Source organism: Macadamia integrifolia, unplaced genomic scaffold (assembly GCF_013358625.1).
Source record: "Macadamia integrifolia cultivar HAES 741 unplaced genomic scaffold, SCU_Mint_v3 scaffold1424, whole genome shotgun sequence".
Taxonomy (NCBI): Eukaryota; Viridiplantae; Streptophyta; class Magnoliopsida; order Proteales; family Proteaceae; genus Macadamia; species Macadamia integrifolia.
The window spans coordinates 130354-150956 of NW_024868199.1; the positions used below are offsets into that span (position 1 = coordinate 130354).

The 20603-nt window shown below is 41.1% G+C and overlaps 1 long non-coding RNA gene across 2 annotated transcripts; it reads left to right on the plus strand.

Annotated features, from left to right (window-relative positions):
- Positions 1–1057: 1057 nt before the first annotated feature.
- On the plus strand, positions 1058–5252 carry LOC122063699. Of its 2 annotated transcripts, none has more exons than XR_006135444.1 (4): positions 1058–1520; positions 1629–1734; positions 4109–4444; positions 4697–5252. It is a non-coding gene; the product is annotated as an uncharacterized LOC122063699 (long non-coding RNA). The 2 variants fall into 2 exon arrangements; XR_006135443.1 differs by having other exon boundaries at positions 1058–1428.
- The last annotated feature ends 15351 nt before the right edge of the window (positions 5253–20603 follow it).

Genomic DNA, 20603 nt, shown 5'->3' on the forward strand with positions numbered 1-20603 from the left:
TATGTCATGCCATGTAGCTGATTAAGTGATTTTTATTATTATTATTCTTAAAAAACTACATGATTACCTATTTTTAGATTTTATTTACAAAACTACCCACCTATTGTTTTGTTTTAGTTGACAAATATGCACAAAATTGATTTGCCTGCGTCCACTATGGTCATCATGTCCACCCCACCCTTCCCTGTAACCTCGTCCAGACCTTTCTACTTTTCCTATTGAAAGGAGATGAGAGGAGGTGAGTCAAATTCAACGAAGAAGTTGAGATCGATCAATTGGGTGAGAGCAGTGTGGATTGAATTCCTCTGTGGCGTAGCAGGATGTCTGCCAGAAACGCACAGGCACGGAGCCCAAGGCAACCACACGCAACCCAATATGTTTATGGGCATTGGATGAGCGCCAAACACCCTGTTACACTCAAGAGCAGACAACGAAGAAGGCAGCTCTGATTGGATGAATTATTAGGTAACAAAGGTGGAGCTAAAGGAATGCAATAACAACATCTGACATCATATGTATAGATGCCTCATTGAACTTTATGAATTCGTCAAAGAGAACATCATTGCCTTGATTGACATTGATGTCTCCTGTACTGAGCCCACTAGCAAAAAAATCAAACATGCACTTGACAATCTTGTCGGCTCCACCAAGCTTGGAGATTACCTCTTCATCCACTACAGCAGCCATGGAACCTGTCTCCCTGCTAAAAAAATAGTTGAAATTGGAGGAGTAAATGAAAATAAAATTGATTAATAGAATTAAAAATATAATAATAATATTAAGGCCATTGCCAAGAATCTGAAACTATTTCAAGATGAAGCAATTCAATCATAACTTATAAACCAAACAAAGAAAAAAGTTCAAGGAGGTTAATTAAGGCGCTATTTGATAACGTTTTTAAAAAATATGTTTTTACGTTTTCCTGTTTCTAGAAACAAAGAAACGGGGTAAAAACCATTTGGTAAACATGTCCCGTTTCTCTTATTTTCAAAAACATAAAAATTGAAATTTATATCAATTTATGATATAAGAAATAAAACCACCGAAACATGTTTCACTTGTTTCGTCGTCCCACGAAACAAAATTTCCAACGTACAAAGACCCCTGTCCGATAAAAAAAGACGCCCTCTTCACTCTCTCTTTTTCCTTCATCCCTGTTGAAACACCACGAAAGGAGAGTGTCCTCCTCTGCTCAACCCGACTGCTACCTCCAAGATTCGATTGCTACCTCCAAGAATTGACTGCACACAACCCTCATGATCACTTACCCTGCTCCCGTGAACACTACGGAGCTGTCCATTACCAAAGATTCGTCCTTCGTCCTTCACCCTACCTTACATTCATCCAGCTCCCGTGAACCCTACGAGGGTTTCTTTCTTCAACCTTGAAGAGTCTACAAAAAGGTGGGAAAAGCATCCAACTTCTTAGGTGAGATCATCCTTCAAAGTCTTTCATTCAGTAGAGGTAGATTAGTTCAAGCTTCGGTTTACCTTTCCGCAAGCGTATCTCTCCTCTTCAAGGTAGTATTTCATATTTCCTTGATCTACTGAAACCCTAACACATTTTTGAGTTTCATCGTTCCGCTGCAAGGTAGTAACATATTTCCTTATTTATGTGTGTTGATGCAGAGTCTGAAAAAAAAATTAGGGATTTGGGACTCTTCAGTTCCGCTGCAAGCTAGCAACTACAATTTTTGGATCGGCTGAAAGGGAGAACTGCAGAGGACTTACTTAGGTATAAATTTGGCTCTGTTTGGCTTCAATTGGTATTGGGTGGGACAAAGAATGCTTGGATTTGACTGTTTAGGTTTTGGATTTGGACAGTGTTTCGATTTCTAGTTCAGCCCTTGAACTTAAAATTATGAGAAATTTTGAAGAATGAGGAATTGATCGAACATATATGGTCTTCTTTTCTTTTCTTCTGTTTCCACTGTCGACTTCCCAAATCATGAATTAGACACTGTATACTTCTCTGTTTCCTTTTTCAAATTGCACAAGTAATAATTTTCAGAAGATAATGTGGATTGTTCTTATGGATAAATTTCAAACTGTTAGTTCATATCTATTCATGATACAATTTCTTTTTGGGGGGCCTTGGTTTTGATTTTATTTACCTGGTTGGTTGTTGGCATTTCAAAATGGCATTATATAGCTAATGTAGTTTAAGGCTCCATTATTTTCAAAATGGCCTTGGTTTTGAGAATTAATTGAGGGGGTAGGCTTTATTTTCTTCTTCAGATATTGGTGGGGTGAAAGGCACTGTTGATTCTAGGAAGGTTGGGAACATTCTCAGCTTGGTCTTTGTGCAGTTTGTGTTCTTAGTTTGGAATATGGCAAAGTCTTAAACATCCCATCTTTGTTTTAGTTTTTTCTAAGTCTGATGATGGGTAGCAGAGTGACTGGAGTGAGGGAAGACCAGAGGAGGAAAAACATTGGCCTTGAGACCTGTGGGAGCTGGGAGTTGGGACTTGAATTGCTAGAGTCCAGGTCTGCTTGTGTCTGTGTGTGTTTTTTGTGGGTTTTGCCTTGTTACTTGAAATGATCTGTTGTTCATTACTTCTTTTAATCTGTTTCTACCTTGTTGGCTTCTGTTTTCCTCATTTAAGATTGGGATTTTTATTTTTTTATTTATTTATTGGGTTTCTATTTTATATTTTAGAGTTGATGATGAGAAGTGGGTTTGTTTAGTCAATCTGTTATGGGTTTCTATAGTTTAAGTGGGTTTCTGTTTCATCTCTGACAATCCAAATCTTGGAAGTTTGAATGGGAAAGCAAATAAAAATTGGTACTGAACCTATTTTATATTTCATTTGTTTAAATTCTGAGTTCTGAATGTATTGTAGATCTGAGTGTCAAACTACAGTATAACATAATACAATACCAGAAGAGGCCCATTTGTTAGAATTCTGAATCAATTGAGCTATGGGGCTTTGGATCTGATGGCCACAATTATGCAAAGAAGCAATTTTCATATCCAGAGGATCAATTGGATAGAGTTTCTGATAATTTGTTTCTATACTTTTATAAGTAATATATGGACCTCTCTCTCTTTGGGGTTAGTTGATTATTTACAGTGCATCATGGGACTTGTTCTTAATGGTTCTGTTTTTATTTTTTCTTTGACTTACATCAACTGGGTTGCATTCCACATTTCATCAAGCCTTATGTCCTGTAGCTGCCCTACTTATTTTTGCTAAAAAATTTATTTTGACTTTGCAGTAATTTACACTTCTTTCCTTGCTACTTTTGAAACCCACCTATGTTGTAGTTTTTGTTTTCAAGCTTTATTGCATGTCAAGTTTCATATTGTGGAATATTGAATGGGTCTCTTTTAAATAGGCAACCATGTCAGCCAGCTCTTGGAGAGAATAGAAGATTTTCATATGCAAAATTTTCATTGTAGTTGAAATCTACTTCTGGAACCTTGTGTTCCAAGTGAAATCTCATTTTATTTCCTTTTCATTCTTTTTTTTCCTTTGGTTTTGTGAGAGTGCTAGTCAATGCTTAGCATGGATCTACAAAATTGCTGTAATGACATTCTTGCAACCATCCAATGTTGCTGTGACAGACCACACTGAGTTGAGAATGCAGAAATTTTGCCTTACGCTAGAAGGCTTTCTCTATGGCCATTATTAGGTTCTAATACCCTAATTTGTTTTGCACCCATACCATCTTCCCCTCTTATTCATAAATTTCCATTCTATTCTTAAAATTTCAATGTGATACTAAAAATTGGTGAGTTCTCTTGATCCTTTCTTTTCTTTTGAAACAAGGAAGACTTTGTGCTTCATCAATTTGCGTATCCATTAGAAGACTTTCAGTTCAGGATATACTGTAAGTTTGTGATAAACAATAATGCAAATTGAATTTCACATGTGAAATGTATACTTGCCAGATTAAGTGTATGCATAATGCATATATTTTGCATGTTGTGAAATCCCCCTCCACATATTTATTGTGTATTTTTCTGCCATCTATTTTTCTCTCTTTTCATCTATCCATTTCTTTGTATGGAATATATTGATATGTTATGCATAAGTACCATTTATGTGATTCTAAATAATTCATTATATCGATAAATGTTTGCTTAATCTATTATACATGTTCAGAGTTATGAGATCTCCAAGAACCCCTAACCCCAAAAGCACTACAATAATCTGGAATAAAGCTGAATAAGAACATTCATCAATCAAATGGTTGAGAATGTAAGGAAAGGTTTGAAGACCAAGTCCACCTTCACCAAGATTGGATGGGAAAATATTTCAAAAGGGTTAGAAGCCGAATTCAATAGACCATTTGCTAAGGAGCAATTTCGTAACAAAATGAACAAACTAAGGAAGGAGTACAACAGCTTCAGGCGTCTGTTAGACACGACTGGATTTGGATGGGATGCAAATGTTAGGACTGCTACAGCTGCTGATTCTATGTGGGAATCTGCTATTTAGGTATGAACATTCGTTGTTGTATAATTGGATTACAATTTACTACTTTAACAAAATGTGATGACCAATTCGGTAAATTTTGAATTATAAGCAAACAAAGATTACGCTAAGTATAGAAGAAATGGTCTTCCATAGTGGCCAGAGTTGTTAGAGATCTTCTTCGACTCAACTGCCCGTGGGGATAGAGGTCTTTCACAGACTACTGCTATTACTCCTATGTCCACTAACCTTGGTATTGATGATGATGATTTACAGGAGACTGATCATGATGATAGTGAAGGTTGTAGTGGCACACGCAACAAATCTGCTCCTCCAAAGCGGGACCTTGGTAGGACTCCTACGAAGCGGAGGAGGAAGAACCAGACACGGACAGTCACAAACTCCGCTTAGGACTTCAGACAGTTTGGCCGATGGAGGATGGAAAAGGGCACCTCCGCTGCCACCTCTGCCATTGTTCGACCTTCTAATCCTATTGTTGATGGACCATGTAGTATGATGAGCTGTCGGAAGCTGCTGGACACTTTAGATGATATCCCACATGAGTTGTATGTGTTGGCTCAGCAGAAGATACACAATGATCCTGGTTGATGCATGCCTTTTGTGGAAGTGAGGCCGGTTAGGAGGTTGTGGATGATATGGCATCTGAAGGAGTTACCTCGACCGGAATCAGTTTGTTAGTCATTGGTTTTCCAGACAGTTGGACTAGTTTTTTTTTTTTTTTTTAACTTTTACATCACTTGTTCTAACTTACATACGTTTCTACCTACTCTTCTTTTTAGTAATGGTTTAAAGATTGGGATGCTTTGACTTCTGTTTCTTTGTTTGAATTTGTTTGCATGTGCTTGATGGTTACTGTTATGCAACCATGACTACACTTTAGATGGTGTATGCTTTTTTCTACAATACTTAATAGAGGATGTTAGATATATAGTAGTAGATATACAGGTAATGCATGTGGTTTTGGATTACCATGATTCTAGAATTGTTGGATGATTTTTCTTAACTATTTGTTACAGGAAAGTAGGCACTCAACATATATACAGGAATGTTAATGATTGTCAACTATGATGCTTTTTGGATTGGTGTGTGTTGTTTTTAACTATTTCATATAGGATCGTAGTTATTTCATCATTTAGATAGGAAAGTAAATAGTTGTGAATTATGATGATTTCTGGATGGGTGTGTGCTTTTTAATAGGTTTGAAAATCTTGATTATAGGGATATTACAATTAGGATAATTAAGCTAATGCTTATGGGTCATTGTAGGCAGTATAATGGATGTGTTAATTTTTATTTCTAACAATTAATGCTACACATTTTACATATAGGGAATGTATGCTTCTGGTCTACTGAATGTGTGTAATAATTACAGGGATGTCAAATCAACCTAATACCAACTTCACAGGGTCATCTAGTGACGATGATGACTTGGTAATGTTATATCAATTCAAAAATATGCTCAACACCTATAGGATGACAGAACCTCTGAATGATAGTAGTTACACAAGACCTGTTAGAGTAGCTAAGATTCTTGTAGGACATGTAGACGTGTGCTACCAAGAGTTTAGACTTGAAAGACATGTATTTCTCAACCTGCGAGACAAAATGGTATATATAGGCTGGTTAGAGGACAATTGTTTCATTCGAGTATATGAGCAGTTAGCAATGTTTGTCATGATAGTAGGTCAAGGGTTGAGAAATAGACAGACATAACGGAGATTCAATCGGTCGCAGACGATTAGTGTTGTCTTCCACACGGCATTGCAAGCTATGCTCAATTTGTCACTTGAGACAATCAAGCCACCAAATTTTTTGGTGGTACCTCTAGAGATAGCCAACAATCCAAAGTACTATCCATATTTCAATATAACTTGGACTTTTAGATTGAACTCATTTTTTCGATGATTTCCCTGAAATTTCAGTGCACTTTACACAATTAAATGGACTAACATATGTGGACTGAAAATTAGGATTACATTGGTGCTATTGATGGCACCCATATAAATGCCATCGTACCTAGGTCGGAGGAGATGTCGAAATCGGAAGGGTATGATCACACAGAATGTTATGTGTGCATGTTCTTTTGATATGTGATTCACATTTGTGTATGTGGGTTGGGAAGGTAATGCACACGATGCTAGGGTGTTTGAGGCAGCAAGAAGCAATGATACCTTAGGGTTTCTTCATTCACCACCAGGTTAAATATCTTATTAATTTACAGTTGTCCTTCTGTATATGTATGATGTGGAATAGGTATCTAATCCCATACATGTGTTCCATAATAATTGAAGGCAAGTATTATGTTGTTGATTCGGGCTACGCTAATCAGCTGGGGTATTTGGTGCCATTCTGGGGACAAAGGTATCACTTACAAGATTACGATGAGGGTAGACCTGGACCTAGAACAGCTAAGGAATTGTTCAATCACAGACACTTGTCACTACAGAATGTTATTGAGAGAACATTCAGTGTCTTGAAAAATAGATTCCACATACTGAGAAGTATGAAGGCATACGACATTGAAGACTAGACAAGAATTGTGGTCGCTTGTTGTGGGATCCACAATTACATTAAAGAAAAAGCAATTCAAGATCGGTTATTTAATGAGCTTGGAAGCGAATAACTTGTTGAGGATCCTATGAATCCTAATCCTCATGCGTACCGTGCTTCAACATCTAATACGTCTCAAATAAGCTCAGCGAGACAAATATCCATAGTGCGCCTAAATATAGCCAATCAGTTGGTTATTTCTAGGAGAATGGCTACGATTCAGTTAGATGGACCTTAAATGTTTGTCAATCTCATTTGTTATGTATTACATTTTTGAATGAAAATTAAGTAAATGTTTTCTACCAATGTGTTTATATGGTGTAACTAATTAGCAATTTTTTTTTTGAACATTATACGTCGGTATGATTTGTACTATTTGTGCTCGACAGATGTCTTTAAGTGACACCTTAATGGCAAGGTGTGAAAACTATAATGGGTTGTGCGAAAAGTTCACAACGAAACAAGGGCCTAATAGAGGTAGGTCGTACTTCAAATGTCCGAGATATAATGAATTTTTAATGTGGGTAGATGAATTTCGCTTATGTGATTGTGGCGAGGGACAATGTAAGGTACGCGTCGCTAAGACCACAACGAACTTTAATCGTCGATTCTGGTGTTGTCCTAAATCAATTGGGGTATAACTATTTTCATTCATTTTTGAAAGTACATTTGACCTATATTATGTGAATTATTGTTGCAATTCAGTTGAATTTAGTTACAGGCCCAAGAACGAGGTTGTAAATTTTTCGGTTGGATTTCTGGAGACAACAGTTCATCAGGTGCACGTTCGTCCGATTGTGGCACAAGTAGTTTGATGGTTGAAGGCCACTCTTCTTCATCGACACCCTCCTCTGATTTTGTGAAGGCGTACTTGGAAAGAGCAATCCAAGATGAAGAGGATAAGTCTAGAGAATTGAAAAACAAGATTGATGTGTCTGAGAAAAAGAGAAGGATATATATAGATATCCTGGATGCAATTAATAAGATGGACATAAACAAAGGTGATAGTTAGACAGTCATGACCAACTGCTGAAAATAATATAAGACGTTTGGCATACCTGGATGGTATTGTATTATTAATATGTTCTAGTAATAAACACAATATGATGTAAGTTAAAATATGGACAATTGGAAGGTCGTTTGGTCACTTGTATCCTTGGTCGGAATAAGGGTTATGAGTTTCTCTAAAACTTAAAAAATGTGGAACATCAACTCATGTTAGAAACGTTCCCATAAACAATATTTATCAAACACCAAAGTTTGTCGGAAACGTTTCTAGAAACAAGTATTATCAAACTCCTTCTTTTTCATTTATGTTTCCAGAAATGGAAATTTCAGTTTCTGTAGTTTCTTGAAATAGAAACGGCAGAAACGTTATCAAACGGTGCCTAACTTCCCTTAAACACCTCTGAATAGCATGATGTCACCCATCTTCGAAAGAGCTGCAGAGGTGTTGGCAAAAGAAAAAGATGTAGAGGAAGAATAGAAACTGGCAATGAGAGTGAGGCAAGAGAGAAGAAGGGGCTTTCGTCATCTAACTTTTTCTCGCCCTGATTTTGGGCAACCAGAGTGAGGCAAGAGAGAAAAAAGGGATTTCTTCATCTAACATCTTCACGTGATGTTAGAAGATAGCACTCGTGTAAATTGTTGTGTAGATTGAAGTATTCTAGTTATGCAATAGATGAACCTCTGATGCAGTGACGTTGAAGCAGAATGAACCAAGTGGGTTGAGTCGTATCAGAATACACTCTCCTTAAGGTCTGAAACACCCCCTATAGTAGTACAACTGTGGATACCTGCGTTTTACCTCCAAGATAAAACAATCCTGTGATCTCTGTCTGATTGTACACAGACTCTGATCCTTTGGGAGAGAAAGGCTAGGCTCACTAACAAGGTTTTGTAACACTGTTTATACAATGTTCAAAAACAGAGAACAGAGAAGGAGGGGAGAAGACAGAGTTGCCAAAAATATTCTATTAAATCATTCGGTCCAAGAAACATAATACATAGTATATAGCTTCATATGGGTGCATTGTACAAAGGAACATGTCTACATATAGACACCTCTCTGTATTCATACAGACCTGTCTATGTGTGGACACCTCTATATACGTATGGGTGTGTATCTATGTACCTATGTGTATTTGAATATAAAAATTCAAAATTGGTGTGTGGTGTAAAAAGATAAGAATCCTTTGATCCACACCCACACCCGACCTCGACCTCGACCCTGACCTCAGCCTCGGCTAAGGCTACAACCATAGCCCGATTTGGCGCATGTGCGTGATTCGAAAGCACCCCAGGAACCCCCACACACACATGACAATGGAGAGTGCCTCTCTACACTTCCTCTCCTCTACTTCCAATGTGGGACTAAACAACTTGTCTTAAAGGACAAATTTTTTGCTTTTGCTTTTGTGATTTGAATTTTTCATTAAAATCTTCCCTCTAATACTTTTGAGTTTAAGACCCAAAAGTTAAAGTGAAAGTGAAAAGTAAAAAGTAAAATAAGGGGACGTGTCACAATTTTTGAAACTTTATAATATAAATTAAATACTTATATTAGTACAACAATTCCCCACAAGTTTTGAAATTCCGATAAAGAATATGTATAAGCTTAGTGAGCATATTAGACGTAGTAGGACACATTGTTATAGGTGTTTTTAGGACTTGAACCTGTAGTAGGTCCGATGAACTACGCTACAGAGTACGGATGAAGTCAAACTTTTTGAACCTTTCCTCATCATTGTAGCCGACTAGCTCACCAGCCATATCCTACCGGTTGACCTTATCTTCGATCCCTTTATGAAATGGACATTTCATTTTTTAATAAAAGCTAGCCTTGTCCCTTATCCTACATCCACTTAAGTTAGCCAATAGTGTGCACCACAATTTACACACCCCCACATTTGTGAGTTATGGCTAATTAAGAGTTTAACTCATCATCTTTTCTTTGTGGTGGTACTACTTTACTATCTAACCAGAATGAGCGATTTTATAGTAATACAAAGCAAGTCATCTGGTGACTTTGCTTTTACCCTTGGAACCTAATTCAGGAAAAATAATCCTCTTTACATAGGTTGGGTGTCCATCACATGACTTATGTCACAGGCCTTAAGCTCATTCCTTTAGATAAATCATGTGTAATCTTTGTAGGCAAGGGCTTTGTGAATATATCCGCCAGGTTGCTTTATAACGTCACAAAGTCGATAGCTATCATAACTTTACTTATATACTTCCTTACAAGACTATGTCTTAGATGGATGTGTCTTCTTTTCCCATTGTAAATTTTGCTTTTTGCCTTAGCAATAGCTGCTTGATTGTCATAATGTAATGATATTGATGCAATAGGCTTTTGCCACAATGGTATGTCCGCCTTAAGATTCCTAAGCCATTCAACTTCCGTTCCAACCTTCTCTAAGGCAATGAACTCTGCTTCTATAATGGATCATGTCCTATAGGATTGTTTAACTAATTTTCATGAAATAGCGTCACCACCTAGTGTGTATGTTGCTAATGATTCATTTATATCCGAAATCTAATTTGCATCACAATAGCCTTCTAAGACACTGGGGTTTTCATTATAATGCAAACCATAATCTATAGTACCCTTTAAATATCTTAGTAATCTATCCAATGCATGCCAATGCTCTTTGCTAGGATTGTGAGTGTGTTAACTCAGCTTTCCAACTGTTAAAGCAATGTCATGCCTGGTTGAGATCATCAAATATGAAATTGAACTAATAATTTGGGAATATCTTTTTTGAAAAATAGGTTCTCACAAATGTTTCTTTAAATGACAACCAATATCTAAAGGTGTTTTAAGACTTTGACAATCAAAGTATCCATACCTTTTAAGCATAGCTTCAACATAAAGAACAATAAATACCTTTACCATGATTGAATTTGTTATACAAGCATCTTTCTACATCATTCACGAGAAATCCATTTGATAGCAAAATTGTATCAAGTTTCTCATGCCACTGCTTAGGTATTTGTTTAAGCCCAAACAGAGATTTCACAAGTTTACATACCTTGTGTTCTAGTCCCTGTACAACACAACCTTCTGGTTGTTATATATATATATATATATATATTTCCTCATCTAGGTCCCCATTTAAGAATGTAGTTTTAACATCCAATTGATGTATTACTAATTTATATATTGATGCTACAACCATCATAACTCGTATAGTAGTAATTCTTACTATAAGAGCAAAAGTGTCAAAATAATCAATGTTTTGCTTTTGTCTAAAGCCTTTGACCACAAGTCTTGCTTTAAACTTGTCCAATGACCCATCTGGTTTTAACTTCTTTCGAAAAATCTACTTTGTATCTAAAATTTTAGACCCTTGTGGCATGTCAACTAATTCCCAAGTATGGTTAGATACAATGGAATCTAACTCACTTTTAATTGCTTCTTTCCAAAAAATAGCATCAGTGGAAGTTATAGCCTCTTTATAGGTTAGAGGATCCTTATCTACTAAGTAGGTAAGCCATTCATCTCCTGTATAGGTTGACTTCCTCTATCTTTTACCTCTTCCAAGTTGATTTTTGTCAATTGAAGGTGATGGGTCAATGTTAATAGACACTTCTTTTCCTATACCAAAAATACCACTGTCATCTTTATTAATGAGTGTATTCAATTTGTAAGGAAATATATTTTCAAAAAATTCAGCATCTCTGGATTCTATTATAGTGTTTTCTTCATGCACACCATCCACTGTTTTTATAAACAAAAACCTAAATGTTGAACTATGTATTGCATTACCAATAAATACACAATCAAATGTTTTAGGACCTAATTTCCTTTTTTTTTTTTTTTTTTTTTTTTGTTCAGGTATTGCTACCTTAGCCAAACAACCCCATACCCTTAAATACTTTAAACTTGGTTTTCTTTTAAACCAAATTTCATAAGCCAACAACCCGACCTTCTTGTGAGGTATTTTATTCAAGATATAACAAGCAGATAGTATGGCTTCCCCCACAAGTCAAGTGGTAATCCCAAATATATATTAGCATAGAGTTCATCATTTTCTTTAATGTTTGATTTTCCTTTTCATCCACTCCATTAGATTCGGGTTGGTATGGAGCCATGATTTCATGTATAATACCATTGGTTTCATAGAATTTAGCCAAACTAGTAGTTCCATATTCTGTGCCTCTATCAGTTCTAAAGCGTTTTATCTTCCTCCCTAATTGATTTTCTACTTCTGCTTTAAATAACATAAAAGCATTTTCAACCTCATTTTTAGTCTTAAGAAGATAAATCATGGAAAACCTAGTGTTACTGCCGAGAATCTGTATCTGGTTGAGCATCGATCCTGCACAAGCACAGAAGGTAGAAGCCCGGAGGTGGCTCCGGGATTAGCCCTCTGATGCCCAAGTTAGAGACTCATAGAACAATGTCTTTAGGAGTAATGGTGTGAACGTATTGACTTACCCGTTCTGTATTTTAGGGTTCCTTCTTATAGGATTACCCCTTTTCCGAGTCCTATTGGGATACGTCTTCCTACCTTCGTGGGGAATATTTCCTATCTGGGTATCTCCTCCTCCTCACGTAGTTAGAGTCCTTGCGACCTCTATCAGTTGAGGGGGACTCCAGTCTCCCCCTCCTTCTGATCTCCGGAGACATGGTTATAGTAGGTATTCTTCAGTTGGGCACCACATGTCCTTCCCTTAGATGCCGCATGTTCTTGCTTCACTGGGCGACTAATTTGAGCGTATCAGTAGCCCCCTTACTCCCACTAGGAGACTCTTCTAGTGGGAGTAACCATGTCTTCCCTCCTTTTCCTTCTCTTTTATATGCTCCTTCGACCTTCTTCCTTCGGCTTTGGCCTTCGTCCTATCCAAGACAAAGACCTTCGGTCGAGTCTGCTCAGCCTTGGCCTGAGCCCCCAATTGAGGAGTGGGCCTTCGATCAGGTCTGCTCGACCTTGGCCTAAGCCCCCAACCGAGATGTGGGCTTTAAGTCAAGTCTGCTCGGCCTTGGCTTGAACCCCTAACCAAGGAGTTGACCTTCGTCAGGTCTACTCGGCCTTAGCCTGAGTACCCAACCGAGGTGTGGACCTTTGATCAGGTCTGCTCAGCCTTAGCCTAAGCCCCCAACCGAGGAGTGGACCTTCGGTCAAGTTTTCTCGGCCTTGGCCTGAGCACCCAACCAAGGTGTGGACCTTCGGTTAGGTTTGCTCAGCCTTAGCCTGAGCCCCCAATCGAGGAGTGGACCTTCGGTCAAGTCTGCTCAGCCATGGCTTGAGCCCCTAACCGAGGTGTGGACCTTCGATCAGGTATGCTTGGCCTTGGCCTGTGCCCCAAATGAGGTGTGGACCTTCGGCCAAGTCTAATCGGCCTTGGCCTGAGCCCCCAACCGAGGCATGGGATCCGAGGCTTAGTACTTCGCTCATTTGCTTTGGGAATCTCGCACAGATGACGTGTACTACAATTAATGAGGCTGGGGAGTCGTATTGCCGCCTCTTTGCCTACAAATAGTGCCCTTTTCTCTCATTTTTCATCTTCTCCTCATTTCTCAAACCTTTCGTCCTTTATCCTTAACCTTCCTCTGATCTTCGGTTCGGCCACAGTGATTTCAGATGTAAGTTCATGTCTAGTTCTTTAGGTAGTGGCCCCTCATGCTCTGAGGGTGACGTGTCTAGGCGTCGCACCCCTAGACAGATCTGAGGAATGTCCTTAGACTCGTCCTCGTCCTCTACACCCACTTCTTCAGGTGCCTCCTCTTCTTCCACCACTAGTGGCCTGAGTGGTGAAGGTATTAGGGAGGGGCTTCTCGAGTCCCGAGCCCAGGCAAATGAGTCCCTGGCCGTTGAGGCTAGGAATATGGTGTCGACCATAATTGAAGATGAGCTAGTGGAGCTTCGTGCTTCCTGTAGTATCCCGGATGAGTTTGTCCTTTGGCTACCGAGGCCCGAGGATTGAGCTAGCTATAGAAACCTAGAGGAGCTTTGCTTCTATCGGGATGCCTTCAACGTCGGGCTTCAGCTTCCTCTCCATCCTTTCTTTGGCCAAGTGTTTCGGCACTATGACATATGTCCCTCCCAGCTGACCCCAAATGGGTGGCGACAAGTTCTTAGCTTCATCGTCTTCTTCTCTCGGATGGGGAGACCCCTCTCCCTTCCTCTCTTCCTCAATTGTCTGTCTCTCGATTTTAGCAAGGGGGATTTGGTTTGGTACTACTTCTACCCTAAGAAAGATCTCCAACTTTTGAATCGATACCCGACCTCAATACATGGTTGGAAGTTGAAGTATTTTTTTGTAAGGGTGCCAGAGGAGTTCCCCCTTGGTAATATTTGGGACATCCCCTATTTGAATGATGTGAACTCTGCACCTGCCCTCTTCGGGATAGATGTAGAGTCATTGTCAATGGCTAAGGACAAGATCCTCTGTTGGCCTGTCGAGTCCAGTAGCCTCAGTCAGATGCCTTTCTGTTTCGGTTTGGGCTTAGCCCGGGTGAGTCCTAGGATTGCCCAAGACTGTTTTTGCTTTACTGATCTCGATTGTCTTTATTGTAGTGCAACTCTCTAAAGCAGAAGCCAGGGAGGCCGCGGCTGAGAGGCAGGCCCAGCTAAGGGAATCCAGGGCCCGAGACGCCCAACAAAGACATCAGAAGAAGAAGAAGGAGAAGAAAAGGGGGGCTTCTGCTTGCGATGCCCACCCGAAGAAGAAGGCTAGAGTCGAAGATCCCACTGCTGAGGCTGTCTAGGCTCTCGCGACCCCTAGCTGCGTTATATCCCCTCCTCAGGCTACTTCTCCTGGTATCGATTTTTGAAGCCCAAGAGCGAGCCAATCTCGGGCTGAAGTCAGATTCTTCCCTCGTTGGTCCACCAAGGAGGATGAGACAATATCCATCGAGCGAGTTACCTGGGAGCTTGTGCAGAAGGGGAGCATGCCTAGAGATGTCACCGAGGCTTAAAGCTAGGGGACTAAGCCTATGGTCACCAGTACTTGCATGTTTATGGCAGCGGTAATCTTTGACTTTTGGATTTTAATCTTTCATTTTTCATTGCAATTTTTTTTCTAACTGTGTTGATCTCTTTCAGACTCAGAACCAGGTGGGCTAACTAACTATCCTAGCCGAGGCCCTAGTCCAGGACCTTGAGATGTCCAAGCGTGAGAAGTCGACCCTTGAAAAGGAGTGTACAGTCCTCCTGGAAAAGGTGGAGCATCTGGAGGCTGACCTCCTTCACACCCAGCAGGAGTGTGATTGAAAACTCAAGGAGCTAGAGGCACAGATGGCTATAAAGCTGAAGGAAGCTGAAGCCCGAGCTGTCGAAAGCTATAAGGCTTCTGAGGACTTTCGGCAAGTGATTAAGCGCACCATTGCCCCTGGGTTTATCTTGGGTGCTACCAACGTTTGAGACTGGATCCCGAGCATCACCCCAAGATATCTTTCGAGGGGAGCGGCCTCATCTTCCAGGAAGAGGACGTTGGAGCAGCTCCAACCGCCACCGAGGTCGCAGACGATGAGGAGAGTGGCAGCGATGGAGAAGGGGGTTTAGCTGTCTCATTAGTCTCGAATCCGTAGGACTGCCAGGGGGCCTTTAGCCTATAGATAAGGATGAAGGCCGAAGCTTTTATGCCAATTTTCCCCCAAGTATAATGTGCATTTCGGGCTATTTGAAGCACAGAGGATGACCTGGTATGTTTCTTGATCTGATGAGAGCCAAAGCTCCTTTATAAGTATAATTTCACCAAGTGTTGGGTTTCCACTTGGCTCCAACCGAGGATATTTCCTTCACGTACGAAGGTTGAGGGATGCAATCGATGTGGAGACTTTCGATCAGGTTATCTCGGCTTTGGCCTAAGCCCCCAATCCAAGGGAAAGACCATGAACTTCGGCTTGGACCTTCGGTCAGGTCTATTCGGCCTTGGTCTGAGCACCTAACAAAGGCTTGGACCTTCGATCAGGTATGCTCGGCCTTGGCCTGAGCACCCAACCAAGGCTTACCTTTTTTAACCATAACTATTACTCATAATCGATTACTGTAAACCAGCTTGTATATAAAAAATCCTCTAAAATGCTCAGGGATGGAACACTACAGATTGAAAGTGTAAAAAAAAAAGGACTAAGTAACAAAATGACTAAGTAAAAAAATGACTAAACAAATGTGTAAATGTGCACACCATTGCTACTGATAGAATTTTCTCAAGTTCTTTGAGTTCTATGGTCGGGGTACCCTTTCTCCCCTTGTAGTCTCAAGTGATAGGACCCGGGTCGTATTATCATGGTGACTCTGTAAGGCCCTTCCCAATTTGGAGCTAACTTTCCTTGATGCTTTGGGTCTGATACCTCCGCCCTTCTTAGGACGAAGTCGCCCATTCTGAACTCATTCCTTCGGACTTTTGAATTGTAATACCTTGCAACCTTCTGGTGGTAGGCTACGATCCTTTCCTGCGAGGCTTCTCGTACTTCATTCAGGAGGTCTAGATTAGCTCGAAGCCCTTTGTCGTTTTCTTCTTCATCGTAGTACTGAATTCGATGGGTCGTGGTTCCTACCTCAACTGGAAGCACAACTTCAGTGCCGTTTAAATTGAAGGGTGTTTCTCCGATGGTTGATCTTTCAGTTGTGCGGTAGGCCCAAAGGATGTTGTGTAGCTCATCTGCCTATAGCCCCTTGGCATCATCTAATCTTTTCTTTATTCCTTGGAGCAATGTATGATTGGTTACCTCTGTCAATCCGTTGGTCAATGGATAACCGAAGGACGTTTTCCTATGGTCAATGCCGAGGGCATCACAAAACAAACCAAAAGTTAGGTTGGCAAATTGAGTTCCATTGTCTGTTACTATGACCCGGGGGATCCTGAATCGATAGACCACCACCCCCTAAAAAAAGTCCCTTATATTCTTCTCCGATATAGTTGCCAGTGCTTTAGCTTCTGCCCACTTTGTAAAGTAGTCTACCGTCACCACAACAAACTTTCTTTGCCTCATGGCCAGGAGGAACGGGCCCAGGATGTCTATTCCCCACATAGCAAATGGTATTGGGCTTAACAGGGAGGTAAGCTCAGTGGCATGCTGCCGTAGGACGGGGGCAAACATTTGACACTTTACTCACTTCCTGACGAACTCCTCCACGTCTTTCCTTATAGTCAGCCAGAATAGGCCCTACCTCAACACTTTGTGGGCCAAGGCTTGGGCTCCCAGATGTTGACCATATATCCCTTCGTGCACCTCTTGGAGAGCATATTCAACATCAACAGGGTCCAAGCACTTTAGGTATAGTGTGGTGAACCCTATCTTGTACAGTGTCTCGTCCTTCAATAGGAACCTTGCTGACCTTATTCGTACCTTCCTCGCTTCGTCCCGATCCTCAGGGAGCACTCCTTCCTTCAAGTATTTGATTATGGGATCCATCCAGCCAGGGCCGTACTTCCTAACGGGTAACACCACTTAGGTACTTTTGGTGCTTGGTTGAGGTAATACTTCAAAATATACAGAACGTTCGAGGTCTATAAAGTCAGAGGTGGCCAATTGGGATAATGCATCTGCACTGGCATTCTCCGCCCGTGGTACCTACTTTACCTCGAACCCCTTGAAAACTGCTACTTTCTCTCGCACCGTCTTCAAGTATTTAGCCATCCTTTGTTCTTTTGCTTCATAGTCTCCATTCATTTATCTCACCACGAGTTACGAGTCACTGTGCAACACCAACTCTTGTGCTATCAAAGCCCGTGCCATATTAATTTCGACTATCAATGCTTCGTATTTAGCTTCATTATTGGAGGCACTGAAGTCGAATCATAGGGCATATTCGACCTTGAATCCTTCAGGACTAATTAGTATGATCCCCGTGTTGCTTCCCATTCTGTTGGATGCACTATCCACATATAGTGTCCAAGCCTTCGACTCCCGAGCCTCGACAAGCTTCTGGGGTTCGTCTGGGAGTGTTGTCTTGGCTATGAAGTCTATTAGGGCCTATGCTTTTATTGCGGTCCTCGATTTGTATTGGAAGTCAAATTCTCCTAACTCTATGGCCCAGTTTACCAATCGGTTTGACATATCTAGCCTCTACAGTACCTTCTTCAGGGGTTGGTCTGTGAGCACACATACCATGTGTGGTTGAAAATAGGGCCTTAGCTTTCTTTCTGCTATTACAAGGGCATATGCCACCTTCTCCATCTTCCTATATCTTGTTTCTGCATCCAAAACGGTTCGGCTAACATAGTATATTGGCCACTATTGTATTCCTTCTTCCTTTATCAATACCGCACTTACCGCCACTGCCGATACAGCTAGGTATAACTGCAAGGTAACCCCAGTGTTTGGCTTCGTCAGTAGCGGGGGCATCGCTATGTACTCCTTTAGCTGCTTGAAGGACTTCTTGCACTCTTTCGTCCACTCAAAATTTTTGGATCCCTTCAAGATTCTGAAGAATGGAAGGCACTTATCAGCTAACCGAGACATGAACTGTCCTAGGGCGGCAACTCTGCCTATTAGTTCTTGGACTTGCTTCAAATTCTGCAGAGACTTCATATCTCAGATGGCTTGTATTTTCATTGGGTTGGCTTTGATCCCCCTTTTCGAGATGATGCAGCTAAGGAACTTTCCCGATACTACTCCGAATGCGCACTTCGTTGGGTTCAGCTTCATGGCATTGCTTCAGTACTTGGAATGCCTGCTCTAAGTCTTGAATATGGTGTTCTCCCTTTAGGATTTTCACATGCATGTCATCCATGTACACCTCCATGGTCTTGCTGATCATCCCCTTGAAGATCTTGTTCACTAACCTTTGGTAAGCGGCCCCTGTATTTTTTAGCCCGAAGGGCATCACTTCATAGCAATATAACCCCCCTTCGGTTACAAAGGACGTCTTCAGGACATCGACCTCACACATCTTGATCTGATTGTATCCTGAGTATGCATCCATAAAGCTCAATGCCTCATGTCTTGAAGTGGCGTCGATGAGGAGGTCTATCTTTGGCAGGGGTAGCTATCCTTTGGGCAAGCCTTCTTTAAATCTGTGAAGTCGATGCATATCCTCCATTTCCCATTTGTCTTTGGGACCATCACCACATTGGATATCCATTCAGGGTATCAAATTTTATGGATGAACTTGGCCTTTAGTAACTTCTTTACCTCTTCATCTATCTTCTACTGCCTCTCGAGGGCAAAGGTCCTCTTCTTCTGCTATACTGGCTTCTTAGTCGGGTCGACACTTAGACGATGCTCTATGACCTCTTGGGATATTCTAGGCATGTCTGAGGCTGACCAGGCGAAGATGTCATAATTGTATCAGAGGAATGAGATGAGCTTTTCTCATTGTTGCCTTTGGCATTAAGGCCCAAACTTGGAATTGGCGAGTGTTATCCCCTTCTTCGACGTCGACTTGGATCAGCTCCTCAACTAGTTCCCCCCTTTGATGGTGTCATCGCATAAATCTTCTATCAGGAGCACCTCGCTTGCCCTTTCTTTTCCCCACAAGGTTGTGGCATAGCACTTTCAGGACGCTTATTAATCACCTCGGCATTCACCAACCCCTTTTTTGTTGGGAACTTCATCTTGAGGTATGGTGTGGAGATGATAGCTTTTAGCAGGTTCAAGTCGACTCTTCCCAGGATGGCGTTGTATGACGAAGTGATGTCTACTACCAGAAATTTTATCATAACTGTTACCTGGCGGTCCCTGTGTTGGATCTTACTGGTAATTCGACTGATCCTTCTAACTTGATCGGGGCATCCGAGAACCCTTACAACAGTTGTTCAACCTTCTTCAACTTTTCTTTATCCAAACCCATCTTCAGGAAAGCTTCGAGGAACAGGATAACAGTTGATCTGCTATTATCCACATAGATCCTTTTTACTCTGCAATCGTCTAGGGTTATGGTGATTATCAGGGTGTCATCATGCTGCGTCTACACCCCCTCTAGATCATCATCCGAGAAGGAGATAATCGTCCCTATCTTGGCCTTCTTATTTGACCATTAGGCCACATGTACGCTCCTCGTATAGGCCTTTGCTTTCCTAGCTGAGATGGAACTTTCTCTAGTGGCCAAACCTCCACTGATAGTGGCTATGACCTTGGTTGGGCTTTTACGATCATCCTGGGAGCAACGGTCAGCTTCCTCGGGGGTCTAGTTCCTTTGTCGTTCTTGGTTGCCTCTGCGGGCTGGCCCCCCTTCTTTCACATCGACCTCTGTCGTCCCTTTAATGATTGTCCCTTAGGTCATTGCCATCTTGGGCATCTTCCTTTTTGCGGTCTACAAATCGGCCCAGATATCCTCTTTGGATCATTCCTTCTATTTCTCCCTTCAGGTGCCAACAATCTTCGATGTTGTGACCATGGTCCCTGTGGAAGTGGCAATATTTGTCCATATTGCGTCTCTCGAGATGTCGTCCCATCTTCTCAGGCCACTTCATGGCTCTGGCGTTCGGGGAGTCTTTTATTTGCATTAGCACTTCTGTCCTCCTCCAGTTTAGGGGTGCATACCATTCAAACTTCTTCGGTGGACTGGGTGCCCGGTCACTTTCGGACTTTCATCTCTTGCTCTTGGAAGGCTTATCATCACCTCTTGAGGTCATTTTCCTCCTCGCCTTCCCTTCAGCTTCTTCGTAAGCCTGAAGGGTTTCCTCCATCTGAATGTATTTATCGCACTGAGCC